Here is a 25,081-nt window from a genome sequence, read left to right as displayed (position 1 = left end):
AATATGTGATATTTTTAATGTGGAATAACATAATGGTTTCTGTGTTTTGGTTTTTTGTTTATTTTTTTTTTTTAAAGGCAAAGTCTTTAACTGCTTGGGCTAGGAACCAAATATTAATGCATCATATCCTGTAAAGAATAACATGAAATGTATTAAAAAGTTCTGAAATGGTTTGTTTCAGTTACACAAGTCACATGGGTACCCTGAGACCTTGACCTAAGTGGACTGAAAAGATTTTCAAACCTGCCTGTTGAATGGTATAAATGGATATTAAAGAATGGTATAAATGGATATTAAAAACCTGTTTCCTCTTTGGTGCTCTGAGTGCAGCTTTTGAATTTATGACAGAGGGAACTTGTTTTATTCCTGTCCCACTGTCAGTGACTGTAATAACTGGCTATGCTGGAGGAGTAGGCAGGGAAATCAGAGTGGGAGTGAGGAAACCAATGCTATATTGTCCTTCAAATTTCCTGGTACTGCATGAAACTCAAAGCAATGTAAATATTAAAGTAGCATTAGTCTCACTTATAGGGAATAAATAGTGTTGCATTTCAATCTAATTTTTCTTGTCATGCCATTTGCTCTGTCATATGTTGCTAATTAAAGATTACAGGAGAGAGCTCCCTTGAGGTAATGCACGGTTATAATCTCTGTTTGGAAAAGATTTGCTTTGGATGTCCATTGGCCTTTCCACATTTAAAATGTTTTATGAATTTTCTGTGCACGCTGGGGCCTTGACTAGGTGATTTTCATGTTCTTGAATGAACATGAGAACATGAACAATCAACATTTTCTCATGTTCAGGTGCATAAGATTGTTATTTTGAACTGTGATGGCCCTATTATCCTTTAATTGTTTAAAAGGAGAAGCAGTTGTCTCTTTGAAGCAACTGCTCCTTATACAACAAAAGAAACAGAACCACATCAGCTAAGTTGTTCACAGAGGCAAGGTCACAGTAAGTTGTAATACAAAATACATGACTTTTTGGAGAATAGAAAGTTTAATTTAAACAGTGTTATACAATGAACAAACCCCATTTTTTACAAAATATCAAGCTGTTATGTTGAATGCAGAAAGTTAGGCGAAGTGCTAGATAAGTTTCAAACAAAGAAATGATAAATGACTGTTGTATGAAAGCAGGAGAGCTAAGATAAGAAAACCAAAAGGGACGGACTTGGTGGACAAAGTTATTTTTTCCATTTTGTAAGATTATATTTATGAATAAATGTCCCCCAGGAGCAGAACTGAACACTGGTGCAAAATGTGAAATTAAGATCTCTTTATGGACTATTTGTGGAATTTTGATGTCATCCTCCAAATTTTACAGCCCTTTTATATGCTAATCAATAGTAAAGATTAGAAATTAAATGAATAATAACGAATTTAAATAACACTTAAATGGGACAATGATATTTCTGATCTATTGAGGCCATTTCCACAATCCTTATACAGCTTTTAGTTTGGCAAATCTCTCTGTAAAATGAAAACTGGCTTTCTTTAGACCCTCAGAAACTGAATTTTCATAAGTCATTAATGCAGTGGATTAGACATAGATCATTAATTAATTTGTTTGAGTGATGCACTTATTAAATAATTTCTTTCTTATCAATTTGGATTCTGCTCTCTGCTGCCTCTGAAGTTTCATTATTACTGGGAATAATTAGGAATTCTTTAGCAGGTAACAATAGTGTAACTGTTTTGCTTTACGGCGCTTTGAACTTTGACATTTACTTAAACTAGCTTTGAATATCTTTTGCCTGATTAGATAGTAATTTTAATCCCCTTTGCTAGGAGAGACACTTGGCACAAATAGCTGAATAACAAGTGTTGAGTGTAGACAAAAGGGACGTAATGAAAGGAAATGTCTGATGGAAATGCACATCACTGTGTCTGAGTGCATGAGCAATATTGCTAAGGTGAAATACACTGGTGTAAGCTTTTTTTGGTCATGAGGGTCACAGTTCTGAGTCACACAGGAAATTTAAGGAAAATTATCTTTATAATTCTGTCTTTGATCTTCTTAATCTATTATTCTGTGTTGTCTTGCTCCCAAGGAGAATGCATGTGTGAAATATGAAATTAGGTGCTTTAACGGGCTTTGAATTAAAGTCCTCTTGAAAATCCATTCTGTATGCATCTACATGTTTGTGTAATTGCTTGGCAGACCAAATCCTGTGAATGTAGGAGTAAACCTGCTAATGGATTTGCAGTTAAATTTTCAGGGTAGCATTTGTGTATGTTGTCTGCTTTTAGTTAATATGAAAAAAATGAAAAAAATTAAATATTTCCATCTTGAATTCTATTATCATAGTTTTTGGTTGAAAATAATGGTTCTTAGATCTACTGAGAACAGTAGTGTATGACAGTAAATTCTATTTTCTTACAGTATTACAAAATTTTTGTGACTTTCTGTAATATTAAACTGAATAATTTCTTCTTGAACCTTAAAATTTCATTTACTTTGTTTTACTAGCAGCTTTTGAAAGTATACTTGCTCCATATTTATCAGTAGCCTAATTTAAATCAAACAGCTGTGGCAAGTAATTGTAATTAAACTGCAGCCTCTGGTACTATTGAATGGACAGGAGTATTTGAGTCTGATGTGTTCACAGCCTGAAGAAGTTTAACAAAAATGTCACAATCCGTGAGTAACATCTAGTGTTTCTCCTCTAACTGCATCACTCTGGATTACTTTAAATTAACCCTAAAATCTGTGCTTTGTCACATATGACATCCTGACATGATTAATTTTCTTAGGGGATAGTGAGTGAGCTGGTCAAGAACCCAGGAAGATTTAAAGATAACATTGTAAATGCCATAGTCAGCACTGGCTCTGAATTCTATAATTACTCATCATTTGAATAAGGAATTTCATAACTTCTGTGGTGGAAAATTTTCTCTGTATTTTGTGTGGATATTTTTATTGGTTAAGAGACATTATTAGTGCTAAAAAGACCAGGCAGAAGAGAGAGATTAATTTTAGATGCATTTTGTCTGCATGTAATAATTCAGCTAATAATTCAGTACTTCAAAGCATCGAAGACAACATAAGACACAGATTTTAGGGATGGAATAAGTAATGTATCCACCACAATTTACTTTTAATTTACTGAATTCAATGACTTAGTCTGAGACTCAAAGTCACACAAGGCAGAGTGCATCTTGTGTCATTCTCATTTTGATAAGGAACTGTCTGACATTTTGAAAAATGTCCTACTCTGTAATCACAATCAGAATATAGAAAAGCTCTGTGATACAGAATTGCTTCCTTATTCACACTGGACTCCTGTTCACAAGCTATTACCTGAGCTGTGGATTTTGGCTGATAAAGTCAGGCTGAGGTTTTTTCCCCTGAATTTGTCTTCAGCTATTGTTGAGAACCATATTGGCAGGATAGTCAGGTGCCCAGAATGAGAATTCTCTTGGGAAAATAGAAACAAAATGATTAGGATTTTTGTCCCTATAGGAACAGTTTTCCAAGGATGATTCAGACACCTGATTTTCTTAGGAGATGGTATTTAATACTGATGTAATCTTAAAACATTTAATTATAAAATATAGATACAGCATATCTTTGCATATCATTCCTTGTAAACAGAGAGCATACTAAGTGAACAAGCAGAAAAAAAAAAGAAAATTCAATGTGTTAGCTTTAGCATCATTAAACTATTTTGACTGATGAGGCTCTCTTAGAAGTGGTATTAAAACTGCAAAGCTGTATCAGCTGATTGAAGGAATCAATCTTCCATTAGTATTTTGCTGATTTTACAGGAAATTATGCTGAATAGGTAATGTAAGCAAGACCATCCATGTCTGAGAAGGACAATTACACAATTTATATGACCTAAATAAAAGAAATGTGATGGCTCCTTCAAGTGGAAAATTGCTTTACGGTCAGTGTGTGAACTTCACTTTTAAATATATGCAACAATTCTGGTTTTGGAAGACCTAGTCTAACTCCACTATCTGTTAAAAAAAGTGTCATAATTCTAATACATAGTAAAATGAAATTATTTACAAAGACATCAAAGGAAAGCTTGATTTTGATATTATTTCTTTCTTTCAAATGTGCTCAAATAGCTCTTCTCCCCTTGTCTGAAAGAGGTTCTAGTGGTCTTCTACCCTCCCAAGTCCTCTTCAAAGCAGAAGTCCTTGAGGGTAAGGTCTGTGTACCTTCTTTAGATACCAATACAAAGGCGTGACTTCAGAATGGAAATCGTGAGATTCCTGTAAGAGATTTTGCTCTTGATAAATTCAACTTTGTCGTGTATAAAATTCCTCCCCCTTTCTCCTTCACAAGAGTAGATCAAACTGCATTTCTGCTTGAAAGGGATTTCTCTTCAGCTCCTTTTATCTGGCATATAGTTTTGAAATTTTATGTTGTTTGCTTTTACCTGATATTTGTCAGTTTAAAATTTGCACCTAATGGTTTGCCAAATTATTTCATACCTATTATCAGATTTCTTCATTTGGAAACCATCAATATTTAATTGTACCATTACTAGATAATTCTTCAAGAGACATCTGAGTATTTTTCTGTCTTCCAAGCTACGTAGTAGGTCTGTAGAAACCTCTTGTAAGTTGTCAGGACTCTTCTAGGGCAACAGCTTGCTAAGAGTTTATCAAAACTCAAGTTAAGCAGTTTTATTTCCTTGCTCATCTGAAGATGATAATGTGAAGAACTTTTGTCCATTTTACTTTTCTTTGTGGTATTTTTTTATTCCATAGAATAGAATACATTGCCAGTATTCCCCTGTAATTTCCATTATGAATAGGCGCTATTACAGATAGGATTATTGATTTTGGATTATCCTGGAAATTAGAGATTAATTAGTCATTAACTGTGATAGTGTATCATTATTTTTTTCTCAAATTTGTGTAACAGTTTCAACAATATTGTGTGGAAATTATAAAAAAAACTTTTGAATAAAAATATTTCCATATTTTCAGCCAAAAGGTATAGAGAAAAATATAGAAAAACTATTCCTAAAGAATTCAAGATTCTGAAGAATATAGTTTATACTCTAAGGAAAGTATCTCTGTATATATGTATTTCTTCCAATAGAAAGGTAGTATCGAGTTTTAAAGGGCTGTTAACTCTGCTGTGGAAAGATGTCACTAGAACAAATGGGTTTTAATGGGTGAGCCACTCAAAATTATGCTTGACACTGTTTATGCAAGAAAGAGCTAGCAGCAGGACAAGTAAATAAAGTAAAATATTAGTTTTTGCATTTGCTGTATTCAAATCAAACCCAGATTTTTGTTTTTCTGGAACATGTGAGATGAGAACAAGTTATACTTGAGTTAAACACAAATTAATGATATCAGTAGCTGAGGCAACCACTCAAGATTCTTGTTTCAAGGTTTGTCTCATTGCTTTTTTACACCTGTGAAGGATGGAAAAAAATGTAGTTTGATGTTTTCAGTCCTCGTGTTTATTTATGCAATCTCTGTATTTTTCCCAATATCAAGTACATTTTGAAAGATGATTTAAACACATTTAGTAACACGTCTTAGGCTTATCTTTTCCAGTGCAAGGGTAAATTTTAAGTTCTTCCTGTGTTTTACATGCAACTTTAGGTAAGGCATGGAAGAGACAAGCATTCTATGACACTCTAGACATGTTGAATATCCTGCACTTTATATACAGGACAGCACAATGGGTTAATATGCAATAGTAGGGATAGGGAACATATTTTTCCCAGGCCTCCCTAGAATCAGCATTGCAGGTTGCTGCAATTAATATCTCCAATTTTGACACAGCTGTTATCCAATTGCACATTCAAAACCATAACATACCTTTTAAAATAATGCATTAATTGCATTTGACATTCGCCAGTGTCAGAGATGCTGTTAAAACTGCTGTTCTGGTCATGCAGGTTGTTAAGCAAGCCCACTGAACAAGAAAGAAAAGCTGGTGCTGTTTTCATAGGCTTTGGATCAGTATGGAAACCCACAGAGTAACAAGAAAAGAGGTTAAGCTCAACAAGACCTTGCACTTGGAACTTTCATACTAGAGTTTACAGTATTTACCTGAAAACTTTTAATTATAGCTAGTGGTGTGACATTACCTGAGGTTTTTCAAACATTGCTCAGTTTGGAAGAAGTCTGAAGTTCACACAGTATAAAGTAAGAGGAAAACAAATGATCCTCCCCTTCTTCCTTTCTTCAATTCTGCACATATCATCTAACTAATAATGCATTGTTTTTATTTGGTGTGAATTTAAGAAAAAAAAATCACAGGCAATTAAAAAACTCATCAGTTAGGGTTTCAGTTCAATGTATTCCTGCAGTCTGACAGAGTAAGAGACTGCTTGCTTTTTTCATTTGTCTGAGTTTTCCTTATCATCATAATAATGTCATCTTAATCAATGAATTGCAGAGTTAACTGCTATATTAGTAAGGAAGAATTATGTAGTAAAAGGGTCAAGAAAAGGTGTGCCTAATAGGAGGATTGGAACTCTATTTTTTCATGAACCAAAACTCCTAGTTGCTGCAGAAAACCTAAGCAATAAATAAGATTGGAGGATGTAATAATTATAGTCCCTTTCTGCCATGCACTGTTGTAGTCTTTTATGTTGCCAGTGTTCTGAAATTGTAGCAGATGATTGTCATTACAGTGCATCCTGAACTATCCTGAATATCTTAAAATTCTCTTGTAATATATTTCTATCACTGCCATTATGGCTGCAAAAATCTTAGTGTCACTTCAGTTAATTGTAGAAGCTGAATGATGTTGTTTAACTTCCAGTGATGCAGAAGAAAATATGCACTTGCATGCTGCTATTATTCAAATTGAATTTTCAAGCTGAACAGTAAAAAGTCTTTAGTTCACAGCATATTTTGCACATAAATTCAATCGGTGTGCTGAACTGACACATCCAGAACAAAAAATTATGTAAGCAGGTTGCTGAGCTAGCTGTCTGTAATGCACTGGGCATTCTGAGGCTATACAGCAGAACAATGCTATAACCAACCCTTTTAAATTACCAAAATAAATTTTTTATTTGTCTTTGAAATTACATCTTGATCCATTGATGAACTCCTGCTCCTGGTTTGCTGAATGTTGTGAAGCGAGCATGACAAGGAGATTTTTCTACCTTGCAACATTAGCCACCCTGTGTTAATTTTTGTGCCATGGAAGGAATATAAAGTGACTTTCAGGTCTAATCTGTTATATTTGTGATCATTTCTGATAGTCAGACTTTATCAAAACAGTATGACAAAATGAAATCCTTCCTTAAGGTTTCGGTCATCTCTACGTAGGTATTAATCTCCTTTTGGTAAATCCAGACTTTACTTATTCTCCTTTTGGATTACTGATGTCATAAACCAGCACATTCTGAACATCTCAGTATTTCATATGAAGTCTTGCTTTGCTCAGCTTTTTCTTTTGTGGCTGATAATTTTCTATATGCAGGGACTTTGAAAATGCCAAAGCACCCTTGCCACACTGCCTGGTTTTTTGACAATGACCTGCCAGGCTAGATGAGAAGACAGAAATATTTGTGTGTTCATAAAGGGAATTCCTGAAGGAGTGACTGTATATATACTGAGATACAAATGCTTCGAGAATATGTATTGCTTGAGAGTGAAAGGAAAGGAAATGAAATCTTGCAATTTCAATGAGGACCAATTTGGCAAGCTTTGGTCCATATCCCTGTGCTTCATGGCATCCCACAAATTTAGATGATTTTCCATTCAGTGAAGATTATTTTTTTATTTTATGTTTGGTAAGTTTTGTACAATTCTTCTACTGTCTTTTCTGTATTGTTTCAATTTTTGAGTTTGCTACTTCAGTTAGGTTAGTTTTGGTAAGTTCTGGCCCTTTTCATTTTATTTCATTTCATTCTGATCTATTTGATTATAGCACTTTATTTCCAAATTTTGGGATGTTTTTAATCTGTTTAATCCATAGCTAAGATGAGAGGAATTGAAATGTTTTAAAAAGCAATGGACAAGATATATTTCTTCAAGAAATCAGTTGTCAATTACTGGAAAAAATTGAGATTGCAAGTTTTACATGGTTTGCATGGAGAAGCTTTGGTAGTGGAGGGGGTGGAATACAGGGGTGGCTTCTGTGAGAAGGTGCCAGAAGTTTCCTCCATGTCCAGCAGAGCCAATCCCTGGAGCTCCAAAGATGGATGTGCTGGTCAAGGCTGGGCCAGGTAGAAACAGTGGCAATGCCTCTGTGATAACATATTTAAGAAGAATAAAAACACTGTATTGAACAGATGAGATTGCAGCCGGAGAAGAGCAAGATGAGAATAAGTGAGAGGAGCAGCTGTGCAGACCCCGAGGTCAGTGCAGAAGGAGGGGCAGGAGCTGCTGCTGGTGCCAGAGCTGAGATTCCCCTGCAGGCCCTGGAGCAGAGCATGGTGGGGCAGCTGCCCCCACAGCCATGGAGGCCGTGGGGATGCAGAGACCCACACTGGAGTGGGTGAGTGCCTGAGAGAGGGAGCAGACCATGGTGGGGCAGCTGCCCCCGCAGCCATGGAGGCCGTGGGGATGCAGAGACCCACACTGGAGTGGGTGAGTGCCTGAGAGAGGGAGCAGAGCATGGTGGGGCAGCTGCCCCCACAGCCATGGAGGCCCATGGGGATGCAGAGACCCACACTGGAGTGGGTGAGTGCCTGAGAGAGGGAGCAGAGCATGGTGGGGCAGCTGCCCCCGCAGCCATGGAGGTCTGTGGGGATGCACAGACCCACACTGGAGTGGGTGAGTGCCTGAGAGAGGGAGCAGAGCATGGTGGGGCAGCTGCCCCCGCAGCCATGGAGGCCGTGGGGATGCAGAGACCCACACTGGAGTGGGTGAGTGCCTGAGAGAGGGAGCAGACCATGGTGGGGCAGCTGCCCCTGCAGCCATGGAGGTCTGTGGGGATGCACAGACCCACACTGGAGTGGGTGAACACCTGAGAGAGGGAGCAGACCATGGTGGGGCAGCTGTCCCCGCAGTCCATGGGGATGCAGAGATCCACCTGCAGCATGGAGGAGAGCAAGAGAACGCCTTAGAGCAGGCTTTGACCCCGTGGAAGACCCAAGATGAGAGGGGCCCATGGCGGGCAGCCTGTCCTTGTGGAGGAGTGACCCATGTTGCAGGTTTCAGAGATGTTCCCTGTTTGCTGCCTGGGCAAGCCAATATTCTTGGTTTAACAAGATTCTCGTGGTAATTTTTTTCTAAGATGACAGCACATAATTTTTGTTTCATATTTGACATATGCTGTTGCCCACTATTTCTGAAACAACATATTTATTCCTACACTATCTTGCTTCCAAGGCATTTTTTTTTCTATATTTATGTCTAAAATAATTATCTTGAATTCAGACTATTTCTATGAGATCTAAGGTAGTTCTTAGTTTAATATAATGACATTTGAAAGTGTAGAAATTCCTTTGCCAAGTGTCTTACAATATTATTAAATATTCTTATCACAGGTAGCCAATTCTAAAAACCTCGCTGTAAGTTGCTGCCAAATCATTTAATGAACCATGGAATAGACACCTGTTTTAGTGTTCTGTTTACACTAAGAGGAAAAGAAAAATGAAAGGACTGAGGCTCTTTTAATCGGCTTTAAATTCTTTCAGATTTGAAACATTATTACAGTTGAATGACAATTTTCCTCTACATGTCTGTATTGCTCATTCATCCACTCAGTAGCTGAGACTGCAATTTGTATCCCAATAAATTTGGTCTCTAATACTGGAAGATGCTGAATTAAAAGGTATTTAAAATCCTTGTGCAACCCATCTACTTTGAGACCTTATCAAGTTTTTAATAGTGAGAAGAAAAGAGGAAATGTACTCTTGCTGTAATAACTCTCAGCTTTTTTTGTTTTTTGCTCACTGATGATGATATTTTATTTCTTGTACTTATCTTTTGAAGTTTCCTCGTGCATATGGAGTACAAGAATTAATTTAATTTGTCTTCGGAGCCTTGTTCAAATGTATAAATTTGTATCGTCAATTGCTTATGGTTCAGCTGCTTTCTTAATTGATCTCTCCCACTTTGAATATTTAAGTAATATTGTATTGTTTCCATTCACTCCCAAAACAATACTGCAATCACTGACAGTTTTATGTTCCTAATGATATTTTAGTACATTTCTCCTTGACTTCATCCTATTCTCTTTTAAATTATGTGTACTCAACCTGTCATTTACTAACTTTCATGTAACAGAAAATATGATGTAATCCAGTAGGATTTCAATGTTTACAACATCTGATTGATCTTAAATACTTTATTGCTTTTTAATAGCTAGATGCATCCTGAAACTGAATGTGTATCCTTTGTTAAATCCCCTATTTGCTGTAAAATCAATAGAAGAAATTTAATCATCTTTCCCCATTCTTACAATTAATGTCAATATCTTCCCGATATTTCTTCTCAGAAATTCTTCTGTTCTTTTTATTCTCATTCCTGAAGCATTAGATGTATTTATTCAGCTATAAAACTTAGTGATGTTTGAGTTCCAGTTGCTGGAAAATGAAAGATAGTTAATGGACATATAATAATACCAACCTCAAGTACTATTACAGTGAAAGTTGAATTGTGGAACAGTTATCTGCAAGCCAGTGAGGTATTAAAGTCATATTTAATGGTAAGTAATCAGATCACATGGGGAATAGTCAGGGTATCACACGCAGCTTCTGAAAGCTGCGCAGTTTTAACCTTGAACTTGACAGCAGAAAAACAAATAGCTGTTCTCTTGATCTCTTTTGTTCAAAGCACAAACACTGAAAGAAAACTTCAGTACAATTTCTTCATCATATTGGTGATTAGCAATGATATGTCCTAATTTTTCTAATAATGGGAGTGCACTTCTGTAGTGTCTGCAGTAACCTCCACGCTGCTTCTAAGGATTTTATTCTACTCTCCTCTTAAACCTAATTTTTATAAACTTTCGTATTTTCCATTATTTACCTCTGAAATTTAATGTGCTCAGTCTTTGTTCCCAGAATCTGCTGTAGATATGCTTGTGACTGTTGTTTAAAAACTGGAACTTTTGAAAAAGATTTGAAAGTTTTATGAGATTTGTTTAATCTTAGCCTCATACATCATCACATAGATCCATCTTAAGATTCATTAACTAGCTCTTTCTTGATACTATATACTATCAATAGCATTTACACATTTTATCTCTATGTGATGGTATTCTGACATGAAATTTGTGCAGATTTTCAGAACAGTGAAAATTACCTGGCAGAAATTTTCTTCCTTTGGTGCTCCACTGGTTTCTTTAAGCATATTGCATTTGGTGGGTGTGGGTGCATGGCTCCTTGATGACATAACCTCCAAATCTTAATTTTCAAATTTAGGCTTAGAATTTTATACCATGCAGATTTTGTGCTAATTTACAGGTTGGTAAATTTGATTTGATAATTCATTAAAACAGAGAATTGCTGTTCCTGTAACTCAAATTGCTCTATCTTTCCTGAATATTGTATGCTCTGCTCTCGCACAAAGAGCAGATTCTCACACATTGTCTGACTCCCATAGGTTTTCAACACATATGGTATATTAATTTGGTACTTTATTTTGGATCATACATTCCAATTCCTCCATCTTGTTTCTTAGGCTTCCAGTATTTACAGAGTGGTTAAATTTCTCATCACTCTTTTAAAATAGCAGTTTGCCTCTTATTTCTATATTTGATTATTTCTGCCCCCTGACCTGTCCTTTTTTTTGAGAATCAGACTTTTTTTGTCTTCGTATTTACAAATGTTATCTTAAACCCTGTGTCTTTGCTCCTGTCAGTTTTCCCTCACTACTCAGCATAAAATTCGCTGTCAACCGTGCTTATTTTAATCATCAGCACCTTGGTTCCTTAGAGGTAAATTCACGTCCTTTGCCTATGTTCAGAGTGCCCTCAATGCCTGAAATATTGAATAATCCTCCTTTTACAGCAAGTTCTGAAAGTGTGTGTCCATTGCTGTTCCTGGACAATTGTAGGTACTAACAACACTTCAGAGATTCTGGCAGAGACCTTGGTTGTGTTTTCTAGAACTGTATGTTTTGGGTCTGAAATTTTTCCTCTTGCCCATTTCATTAATATGCGTGGAGAAAACGATCACGTTATTCTCCCTGGCCTTTCCAAGCTGGTTCCTTTTAATGGCTGTGCCTTCCTGTCTGTCCCCTTCAGAAATCCAGAAGGAAGCCTATTTGGCTGAGGAAGGAGGCTTCCACCTATCCAAAATGTTTTCTGCTTCCAGCAGGGCATTCTTAGTACAGAATGATACCCACCTGTGTCTTGTATTAGTCTTCTCCTTGCTAGACTTTGATGTTTCTGAGCATTCCTATGAGCCTCTTCACCCCTGAAATCCTACTGCAGTGAAACCACTAGTTACCTGGTCATTTTATGTAGTCCTGGGTCTCTGCTCATTCACAGAAGCTCTCATTGCTTTGGAGAAGCCCAGAACATTTGTATTTTGGTAAAAGAATTTATAACAATAATTAATTGCAGTCTTTGCACAAGATTGTATGATACAGTAACTTTTATAGGGGCAGATTTTAGTTATATAAACCACAATTACCTGCATGCTCCACCTCATATGCTAAAGCCTTGCTCACTAACTGGTACATGCATGAAAATCTTCCATGAAAAACTGCTGCAGAATGTGAGTTGGGGAGAAAAAAGAATACATTTATATTTATAGCAGGAAGAAAAGTAACATAATGGAATGGAATAGGTTTTAAGGGACTTTGAATCCCAATATATTTTACTTTTTGTCTTTTTTTAGTAGATATTTGCTGCCTTTACATTTTCTTTCTATTTTTAAGAAGTATTTAAAACTCACGACCTATAATCATGTTTCCTTCTCTTCAAATAGGTGGGCTTTAGTAGTAACAGCTCTTTTTAGAGTTTTAAATTCACACATTTATTATGCATATTCCTAAATCACAAATGCAGATTGATTATATGTCTAAGCAAATTAGGGTTTATTGCATGCAATAAGAACTTCATTTGCCTCCTAGTGCTGTTCAGGTATTATGTCCATTTAGACACAAATATTTAGTGGATATCTGTCTCATTGTGTCATTTAAAAATGCCTTCTCTCTGTCACATATGGTGTCATTTCACACCTACATAACAAGAAAAAGCAAAAATTTTCCAGTTTCAAGTTGGGAAACCATGATAATTTATGCAAAACCCCCTTTTTTTTAAATGCATGTTTTGCTTTGCATTCATATAAAGAGGATGTGAAGTAAAAAAATTATCTGTGACATTACTCTCTCTTTTAAAAACTTTAAAAACACATAGATACGTGCATAAGGTGTAGCAGTAAATATTGAATGCAAAATAGGTTTTTGCTTTTACTTTGTGAATGTGATTATATTTTTTGCTTTTTATGATTGCATATATATATATATAATTGCATCAAAGTATGTGTTGCAATTAATACACATGTAATTATAATAACTGTTCACATTGGTGAATGTTTCAACATGTACTTTATTGCCAAGGTGTCATTGTCTCATAAAAATTCCTGTTGCAAATATCAGGCAGGTCCTGGTATTTGCACCTGCAGCACGTTGCCACAGTTTATAATTGAAGGCGAACAGGACCAAACCTGGGATCTATATTTGTACACAAAAATTTTTATAATATCATTATTTCAGTCACCCACATAGCTTTAGGTGCCTTTGCTTTGTTTTGAGGTGTTATATTTTGTTTTTTTACTGTCCTTCCAACTCAACATTGTCAATCCCAATTGGAAGAATTGTTCTGGAAATCACAGTCAATGGGCAGCCATATGACATTTGTCATATTTTAAAACTATTTGGAAAAGCCTTTTGCTTTTGGCTAAAGGCTAATGAGGAAACATGTCTTGCCTTCCAACTTCTTCTGTTACAATCATATGCAAAAGATTTATTTGCAACATTAAATAATTCATAAAGCTAATAAAAAATCACTTTTACATATCACTTATGCCAATAAATTTTATTCCCTTAGATAAAGGACATAATTTTGAGATCTTTGACATTTAAAAAGACCTTAGAAATCCCTAAATCCAGTACAATTTATACTGAGTGATTGACATCTATAAAAGGACATAATGACGATATACTCCTTGGTAGAATAATCATTAAAATAATGGCTTCTGTCTTTTCTCCCAGTGTTATTCAATCATAATAATGTAAATTTTAAATCACATGGTTTATAGAAATTCTCTCTGCAAAAAGAAATGTGGAGGAAAAATAATCCCTTTTATGTGTGTATATTCACAGTGATTTGGATCTTCCTCAAAAATAAGTGTGTATAAGATAGGCATGACTATGCTTAAATGCCACTTTCAGTGCTTTTAGCAAAGAAAACCATATCTGTCCCATAACATATTTAAAGTTTGTACCTTTTAAATTTATTTAAAACATATTTAAAGTTTGTAATTTTAGTTTTTTTAAATTTCAACAATATCAAGAATAGATAAGTGAATGAGATTAATAAGGACTCTTTTAGAAAACAGATACTGTGTGTTCATGGCTGAGGAATTTCATGCAAATATTGATGAGTGCTCATCCTGCATGTGGGATAGAGAGGGACCCTGCTTGGTGGCTGAAGTCCTTTGCAGCCTCTGACTGATGGAACTGAGCATCGTGACAGACTGTGCCATCCTTCCTGATCAGGAGGTGCAAACAGAGTGCAGACAGTTGCAATGCATCCTCATTCTTTTCCAGTCTCTCACTCGAGCTGCAAGGCAGGCACTTTCATTTTCTAAACAGTTTACTTCCAGTGTCATTCCTGGCATCTCTTTCAAATTTGCCCTGTGCTTCATCTGTTGTCTGGTGATGTCCTTTTCAATATCTGTGGCTGTATAAAACATGGTCGGGGTTACTGATTATCCAAAACTGAATTCAGAATGACCTAACTGATGGCATTTCAAATTTCAGAAAACTTCAACAGCCATTAGATTTTAACAACTGCTGTTAGAAACTCATCAATCTGACATAGAAGACAAACTACATGCTGATTTGTGAATCGTTGGATAAACCCATGGGTTTCACAGCTGGACTGGCTTAGATATTTGTACATGTAAATTTTTTAATAGCAAATTGCTGAAAAATTTTAAGTTCAACTCTTCTGCTAGTATTCTCTCTGCTAGATTTTATGATGGCTTCTGCCACAGATGTAAAAGTTACATCTGCAAAAGAACTTGGAGGATATAGTTGGTCATGTCTACTTTCTGCTGTTTTTCCTGTCAGCATTGCCATATGCATACCAGTGGTTAAAGCTGCATGGAACTATTTGCAAGGGAATATGGAAAAATCCTTGGTGAGTCTGATGATCAGCACTTAGCATTAGCAACACCATCATTTTTGTTGCTTCATTCACCTGCAAAGCCCAAAGGTTAAAAAGCAGCATGAAAAGAATAAAACTTTCAGCTGAGATTTTTTTACATGATTTTTAAAAGGAAATCTTTCCACAAACCTTACTATTTAAAGGACAAATCTATGAAAGAGGCTTCTGACCATGAGCATATATAATGAACACAGTAATCTTAATTATCCCAACAGTCATTTGTAACAGCTAAGAGATGGTGAGTCTTCCTGCAGGGATAGTAATGAAACTGCCAGCTGGGGTGGTGGGCAAAGAAAGGAGAATAAATTATTAGGTTTTGAAACTCCCTGACCCCCCCATTTCCAACTGCTTTTTAGATGTGGTTTATGGTCTTTTCAAGTGTTCTAAATGAATCAGCTTTTGCAGAAGTTAGATCAGGGTTCACTCCAACTCCAAATGAAATCTCAAAAAAATTTGAAATAATTAAACCTGTTAAACCTGGCTGCTGGGTAGCATGCTGTTTCTACAAGGGTTTGCAGGGCACTTCGTGCAATTCACTCTGCAAGATGCTCTGAAACACAGGAGGGAAAAAAAATCAGCTGACAAAACCGGCAGCAATAGATTGAGGACATTGAACCTGTTATGCTCATTTTAAATTTTGTTTAATGGGAACAGTTTTTTCTATCTAAGACTATTTCTTATGTTTTAATAGAAGTGACTTGACTTCCAGTGTGAAGGAAAAGTCCAAGTGAACTGTGTTTCTTTTTAAATGAAATTGCCTTTATCTTGTAGCTGCAGTCTGGTAGAGAGGGAATTTCATTTGAAAAGAGAGGACAAGACAAGAGTGACTGAGTTTAGCTTTATTCTAAGTTTATTCTAACTTGTTCATTACCAACATTCAGTGTCTCTCACAAGTTTAGGAGAAAAATTGATATAGAGACTTTTTTGTTAGGAAAGGGTCTTGTAGAGGAACACAATAGTTCACAGATACTGGTTTCTCACAAAACTAGCAAGGGGCTTGCTTGTTTAATATATTTAATTTTAAAAAGATATAGATTTATAGGGGTTGTATTTGCCATACTGCCTCTAGCAGTACTTCTATCAAAGTAGGAGGAAGTAATGATGTTTATTAGCACCTTCATGAATGGATATAAATAGAGGCAGAAAAAGATTTTACCAAGAATTTTTTTAAACTATCCAACTTGTGAAAGTTTATAAATGTCCCTCTCTCTCTGGTGCTTCTTTAGATCTGTTCAGTTATTTATCTTATCATTAATTCAGTGGGAGTCTGGGTGCACTTAGTGACTCCTTGAGTGCATTTCCCTCCCTTGTCCTTTAGTCCATTGAACTATTGCTTTGGGCAGAGTTGATTTAAAAATTGTGAGTTTGATGCTGTCCCTATGAATTGCCTAGTCTGAAAAAGAATTTTTATTGTTTTGTATTTATTTATGTGTGATGACAAGGGAGGAGTGAGGGGAAGCTGTGACTTTAAACAGCTTATACAAGTTACTTGAAATGAAAATAAATTTAATGAAATTCTCATACATTGTAATGAACTTGGAACCCAGTTTCTCAGAGGGAAATAACAGGGGCATGTCCATGGAAGCTTGTGGACTCTCCATCCTTGGAAATGCTCAAGGCCAGGCTGGATGGGGCTCTGAATAAAGTGATCAAGTGGGTGGCTTCCCTGCCTGTGGTGAGGGGGTGGAAATAAATGATGTTTGAAATCCTTCCAGCCCTAACCATTCTATGATTCTATGCTAAACCAGAAATCTGACTTTTTTTTTTTTTTTTTAATTTTTTTAATCCTGATTTTTTTCAGGGCTAGGCAATTTAAAATTAGGAAGAAATTCTTTACTGGTAATAACTTCAGACCTTGGCACAGGCTGCCCAGAGAAGCTGTGGATGCCCCAACCCTGGGAGTGCCCAGGGCCAGGCTGGAGATGGCTTTAATAACCTTTGACAAACACAAGGTGTCCCTGCCCACGGCAGGGAGATTGGAACTAGATGATCTTCTCCCTTCCAAACCAGGCATTTATGAATATAGGTTTCCTAGGGATTTAAAATCCTTAGGAAATAGGAAAATAGTGATTGTTGTGTGTTAGTGACTGGAAAAAAGATGGATAAATGAAAAAAAAATAACTCTGAAACAGCATCTGCAGATGCTGGCTATCAGTCTAAGCTTGTAACAGCTCCTCTTTCCAGTGTGAACTGCTATTTTGCCAAGTAAATGACAAGTAATAAACACTGATAAATGGAGTATGGAAGTCCTAAAATATATTTTGTATTTCTCTTGGCTTCAACTGATAATAAATTGATGTTTTTAAAATTCCAACTTCACCCATTAGTATCAGAATTCCCATTTTCAGCATGAAACTACATTTCATATGTGAATATGATAGCTGTTTTTTTTCATGATTGTATACACTGAAAACCAGCTGGTTTGGTTTATGATTAATTATTGGGATATATTAAATATTACTGTCTGTTTTTAAACTTTCAATGCCTTGTACTGGAAGGAGAACATTTACCCGCAGGTGTCATATAGTTTAAGTAATAATAATGGTGCATCATATAAATAAGTAAATATTTATAGAATTAAACTGTAAAAGAGGATGAGGCACAGCAAAATATTATCATACATAAATTATATGCTCCTTGAATAAATGTGGGGGTTTTTTTTAGTTGTTAAATTATATAACCTTTCCATGTAACTGCCTGTGAGATGTTTTTTTTACTGGTGCCTATTCACTGATGGGAAGCATAATGCAAAAGCTGCTGTGAGGTAAGCAGGATCTGGTTTGGAGCATTGTGGAATGCTGTAACACTCAGAGATGCTGTGCGTGATGAGAGGCCAGGGCTATGTCCACAGCTGTTAATCCAGAGCTGGTGATGCTCCACACGTGTGATCCTAGCAGTATTCATGGGAAGGGTGGGAGTATGACAAACTGATGGAGGAATACAGATCAGGGTCAGAGTGTTCTTAGCACATATGGGTAAAATGACCAGAGAGAAATACTGAGACTACAGAGTTAAAACACAGTTTGCAAACCTGAGGCATTGCCAATGCAATTTTTCTGTCTTTGCTTTTTAATCCTTATTTCTTACATTTGATTGCAAATAGAGAAAATTAAGCATATTAATGATAATGTAATTTGGGCCAGCACAGAAATCATTATAATTGTGAGATAAGTGGAACACTGAAACCAGCAGTTCAGGAGACACCTTCCTCACTGGCCATTTTAAAGATAACCATGGTGACTGAAAGTGAGTGAACACGAGGTTCTTACCTGTTCTGACAATCCTAAAATTTGGCCAAAACCAAAACCCAGTGTGATTTGAGTTGTGCAACTTTCTCCATTTGCTTAATGTAACTTAGGAGGATGGATCCTTTTTCTCTCATCTGCATCTTTGTTTTCCTCTTCAACATGTGCTCTCTGAGGAAATTATGCAAAGGCTGCTTTTCCCTCTACTCCCTGGCCGTAGCCTGTTTGACAAAAACAGAAGGTCCAACGCTGTTAGAAAAACTTAACAGTCTTTCACATGCACAGACTTAACTTCAGTTTTCTTTTCACCTCTGGGAAATAGGAGGGCAAAAAGCCACTGCAAACCCCTTATGCATTTCATTTGTAGCAGTAGGAATGCTGCCTACAAGTTATTTTAAAGAAAGGCATGTTGTTTGACTCAAATGGAAAAGAAAAAAGCAGAAAAAGTGTTTAGCCTCTGATAATTTAAAAATTACAGGTAAAATGAGTGCAATATAGGAATGTTCAGATGTTGGGAATTATCAAGCTCAGTATCTAAGCTTGAGCTGTGTGCAATATAAAATTAATCATGCAGTGACATATTTTTCTTCCAGTGCGCTTGGAATTTTCCAATGAGGAATTTTAGTGATACATTTTTCTCCCTGCATTTACAGCAGACTACCAGAATTTTAAATAATGACACCCCTTCCCAAATTCTGAAAGTTTAAAAATATTAAATATGTATTAAAATGCTAGTGGGAAGAGTTATACATACATGTATTAATTCCATTTTAATAAGAGAATAAATGCAGTGAGCTACAAATAGAAGGGTGGGAAAGAAAGGTGAAAAATTTAGTCAGGCAAACATTTTTCATTATTCAAGTGTTGCAATTTAACGCTACAATCTAGGTATTGATTAAATTTTATTTCTGCTAATCAGTTCTTCTATTTTGGGAAATAATTTGTTGATATCAGCAGTAGTGCTATTGTCTGAACTATAGCTTTATTAGTTAGATTTATTCAAAATCAACCTTAGGATGAAGGCTATACACTGGCTATATAAAACTTTACAACTAGTAAGAAAAGAATTCAGTATAAAATCCATTAAAAAGTAATTACTTTAGTCAGAGCATGAAGCTATGCTTCATTCGTGATTTCTATGAGGCTGCTGGGCAGGATACTTAACTCAGAGCTCCTCAGGTCAATTCCTGCCTTTAATACTAACCTGCAGCGATGAACATGTATTATTAGAGAAATGATGTAATGGAAAATCACCCTGATGTGAAAGCATATTAGAAATCACAAGTGAAATGGCTGGCTTGGGGCATTTGAATAACAAAGCAATGGATGGCTGAAAGTTGGGAACACTTCAGCTCCTCTAAGGCTCATAGATTATGTGGATTATGTGGTTCAGTTCATAGTATGTAAGTAGGTTTCACTTTCTATTGCTTCTGAGATTTGTCACCAGATAACTGGTTGCAAACATGGCTGAAACTTTATAGAATGCCTTACCCCCAGAATAAGATGGGCAGTGGAACTAGGAAGATCTTATTAATTTGCTGGTAGTTTTAGTTGCTATGCTAAGCTCAGTTTTAAAACTGTATGAACTGATTTGAATAACTAATCAAAGTTAATACACTATCCTTTAACATTTGAATGATTTTCCTGAGGAAATGTGTTTAAGAAATAAATCTTGGTATAGTCTAAGTATTGTTTAATAGTTTAAATGGATTTTGACAAATTCTGTAAAACTTGTTAATTACCAGATCCAAAATAACATGAAAACATATAAATTTTTAAGTGTAATTGTATAAACTATCCTTGTATTCTTCATCATTTGAAAAAGAGATCTGCTCTTTTTGACAGGTGATGGCAAAAAAGAGGAGATCAAATTACTTACTACAGCAACCTCTGCAAAAATCAGCTCAATCATAGAGAAGTAAAAGTGGCGAGGTAGAGAGAAAAAAACCCAAATCAATTTCCAGCCCCATAACAATTCAAAACTTCTATTAAAGTGAAATTGCATGAAAATTGTAACTAAAGACATAAATAAATGATATAAATTTTTTTGGCCAGTGCTTTTATGATATTCAATAAATGAATTGCAGAACATTACGTATACTCTTGCACAAAACCTAAATTAAAAACAGTCACCTGACATTCCATCTTCTCCTCCAGTGGCTTTGAGACGCTTGACAAATGCAGTGTAAAATAAATTACATACAGAAAACTTTGTAGTAAAATTGAACTAAGAATCTGAGAAAAGGACATTTTTTATTTGCTTGGGAAATAAAATGAGTTTTCTGAGACTTATTTAAGAAATTTTGCCAAGTAGGGTGAAGGCACTCATGACAGAATTGGTAAATATTTAAAACTGCAGTTTCACAGAATACCCTTCTAAAGCAAAGCAATGGAAATCTATTAATGATTTACAGTGATAGTGTTAAAATTATTGGCTGAAATAAATCATACTGTCTTACAGATTTTGCCAAGCTGGGATGAATGTGGCTGTTTTTCTGCTCCAGCTTCACCTATGTTCAAGATCCAAGAGCAAAGGCACAAAGCTTTGCAACGATTCAGTGATACACTTCAACTCTACGTGGAAATTCTGAAGGAAAGAAAAACTGAAATGTCAGACTTCACTATCTTACACCAATGGGAAAAGGGAGACGTGAAAAGGGAATATGGGATATTGTGCTAGGTACCACACAAAATCATCCTTCTGTTTCATTATTTGGCACTCTCATATATGCTGCTCCCCTCGTTTCACAGTAAGCCTCTTACAGGTAGAGGATCTGATACTCATCTTTTAAATTCAGTGGGTGTTTTGCCTTCTGTGTCAGTGAGAGTTGGGATCAAGTTGAAACCAATTGCAGAAGTCATGCAGTGAGCCTCTAAAAGCAGTCAGTGGCTGCTCTCAAAAACAAATCACTTGCTGGGGAGAAAAGATGAGTTAATGTGCACAGCAGCATCCAGCTGAAGACAGACCAGCTGGAAAGCAAAAAACCATCATTGGCAGAAATGCAGCGTATTGGTATTCCTTTAATATTTTAGGGTATGAAATGGTCTTAACACAATTATGGAAACAAAGTCCCTTTATGAGCTATGGAAAGAGGCTGACAGAAAAGACCACAGATTTTAAAATTCTGGTTGTGAGTGAATCAAGGACTGGCAGCTGGGACTATAGCTATGTGAATAGTTCATTTCAGGCAAATTCTAGGTGATTTCCAGTTTCCTATATCCCTCATATCTGACTAAAATAGAAAAAAGAAACCCAAACCCCTCTTCTGCTTCACTTTTGAAATGAAATAGCTACTGAAATTGCTGTAGTTTTTGTCAAATAGCTAAAACTACTGTTGCTTTAGAAAAACATAACCTTGGGCACAGGAAAATTAAAGAGGGGCAGATTAAATCACTTTGCAGTTCCATATGACTGTCGATGGGAATTACCCCTTTCTTACTGAGAAGGAAAAGAGAGTCAAAAATGTTATTTTCTGCTTAAATTTTATATTCCTGGAACAAGCCTCTAAGCCAAATAATTTTTGAAAGCCAGGCAAGAAACCAAAGACGCTTGTTTTAGTATTCTTGAAAATATTGTAGGTTACATAGTAGGGTAGTTTTGCCTATGTTTTGAGTTGGATTGCACAGACCATTCTTTAAGAATGATATAGTAAATTCATCTGTTCAAGAGTTATTTTATATAATCTTTACAATTGTGTGCTTCATGCTATTTAGAAGAATAATTATACACACTACATGTTCGTTGGATTACTTAGGAATTTTGAGATGCTAAAAATTTGTTTCTGATGTTTGGAAAGTTTATCTTTATTCTACTGGTTTTGGTTTTTTTATTCCCCCTACTTCTAAGAAAATGATTTAGTAAGGCCCAGTTACTATAATAAATTTTTCTATTTTCATTATAATATGGTTATTTTGTCAAAGAACTATTGAAGGGCTTATAAAGCAGGCATTGTAGTATTTTGCACTATTCTCTTGATTATCATGTCGCTATTACATCAGATTGCATTGTACCAGGTTTATTTTGGAAATGGCTTGTGTGTTCCATAATTATTATTATTGCACATGTTTCTAGAGCTTTTGTTCAACATGTTAGAACTGAATATATTAATCACTTGACCATTGTGCAGCTAATTTCTGCTCTTGGCTCGGTAATCTAAATCCAGAGTAGCTCCATTTGCTACTTTCTGACCAGAAAATAGCCCACTAATGTTTTTTCTATAATGTTCAGAGTACTGTAAGATTCCTTTGATCTGCCATAATAGCTCTTCTATATTAATATCTTGGTAAGTGTTTCCAGACAAATGATGCCCTCGTTTAAATGCAGGAGATCATAGAAAGGGTCTTAAGGGTCCCATGCAGCTTCTAGAACATTAAAAATGTCCTTGAAATACTGTGCAAGCTCATGCAAATCCTGGCTCTGTGCCTCATTCCAATACATGAGGTTTGAGGATGTGGCAATGAAAATGTGTTGGTTTATAAAGTCAGGACTTTGTTCTCTCAGTGATAGCCTTAAAGAAATAAACAATTTTGTTTGAATCTCTAATGTATATTTACAGTAGTTAACTTGGTTGATTTTTTGTTTTATGTGTATGTCCTGATCAGACCAGAAGCATTATATTGTTTTAAAAACTGTAATAGTCAGGTAATGATATTCAATTAGATCTGTAAAACAAACTGCCTCTGCAAGGGCACAAAATCCTTATTACAGGAATAAAGATCTCATTCAGCTTTACCAGAAAGGAAAAGGTAGGAAAGGAGAAGGGTGTCTTTTTAATTGTTTTAGTGTTTCATTTTAAATTTCTCCAGTTCTGAAAATTATTGAAGACCATTTCAGCATCTAATCTAATTTAGGCAAGTCTCAAAGAACAGAAGATGGGGGTGTGGCATTGGCCACAATCTTGTAAAGATAGTATTCTACCAGTTTGAAATTTGGCAGTTTGTGTCTGTTATTGTGTTTGTGGCATCTATTTCCTTATTGCTCTAAGCAGGGAACTTGATGGAAGCTGAATTCATTGAGAGACTGTGTGGCCTGTTACCTGCCAATTGTGGGGCTAAGAAAGTGCTGTCCTGCTTTCAGTTTATGGGAAATGGCAATGGCAGAGTGTGGGAGCACTCTCGCTGAGAATCTGAGATGAAGGGAGAGAATATAAGGAAAAAACTACCTAAACCATGGCAAACTATCTGTCATGGGAAGCCCCATGGATACTTTTACAGTCTGCTCTGCTGTCATGAACTGCTGGCTTGATATAATATGAGCAAGGTTCCTTCTGGACAGGCATATGCATTTAGGAAATGAAATGAAATTATTTTATGAACCTTTTTTTTCTATTCTAAACATTTGTTTCAATTCTAACCCAAAAATTGAACAACCCTTGTTGTTATGTTCTTATATGCTGTTTCAAGTTAGTTATCATTTTCAGTCTCTCCTGAAAAATCAGCCTTTCTTCAGTTTTATTGCTTTGCTGTAACAAATAATTCACGAGTGCTTTCTGAAAAATGCCATTAAAATGTGGAGGAACTGCAAGGTTACTTTGCACCTTGAGAAAGACAAAGCCAGTTATAATGCATTAAAGGATACCTCTTCTGCCATCTGCACGCCCTGACACTTCTGTAAAGTCTGAAGCTGTTTTTTCTGAAGTGAAATATGTAAACAGTTGACTTTAATTCTGCTCAATGCCTGAGCTTCTATTCCATGTGATGTTATTTCTCCATCAGATTAACTATGCCCTTTTGAGATTGTATAAATCACAGTTTATCAGGAAGGACAATGGAAAGACATTTTGTACAGAGGGAATTTGGTATGCAGAAATAATCTTTTACAGAATAAAAGCTGCATAATTCAAATTATATGTTTAGTCACAGGATGTTCTTGATTCAGATGAACAGAATGTAATATAATTACAATGCTAAATAACTGACAGACGTGATAGACTATCTTTGAGCTGCAGAGGGGAATGGAAAGTATGGGAAAAGGGGAGGTGGAAAATAGTTGATAGACACAAACCCTTAGATAGACAGGATCTATCACAAGGGCTAGCTAAAAAGAAAATAATGCAAGGCAAGAATAATGCTTAAAAAAGCTATAAAGTGGCTTGTACCATTTCAGTGAGGACAAGACAGCTTTGTAACATGTAAGGCTGAGCTGTATGTGGTACTGGAAGATCTCATACACTCACCTCTGTGCAAAATATGGTCTTCTGTGGCAAAGAATTTCTGGGCTTTAAAAAAAATCTCTACACTACTCATAGCTCCATGTTTTAAATGTAAATTTAATTCTACTCTTAACAATATTTTCAAATAAACCCGGGGATGTGTACTGACTTCCTTAAGGGAATGATACTTATAATCTAAAGAAACCAATAAAAAGAAAAGAGAAAAGTTAGAAGGCAAAAAATTCAGTGAATAGTTATTTCAACTATAACACCAGGAAGCTTTGGAAAAAGGGTAAACAAGCAGCTGGAATGTGAAAAAGAAGCAGAACAAAATGTTCACAGGTTTGTGCTGATTTTCCTGACTTCAATTTTTAATTTTTTTAAAATTC

Source organism: Melospiza georgiana, chromosome 5 (assembly GCF_028018845.1).
Source record: "Melospiza georgiana isolate bMelGeo1 chromosome 5, bMelGeo1.pri, whole genome shotgun sequence".
NCBI classification, from domain to species: Eukaryota; Metazoa; Chordata; class Aves; order Passeriformes; family Passerellidae; genus Melospiza; species Melospiza georgiana.
This window is presented reverse-complemented; position numbering follows the sequence as displayed.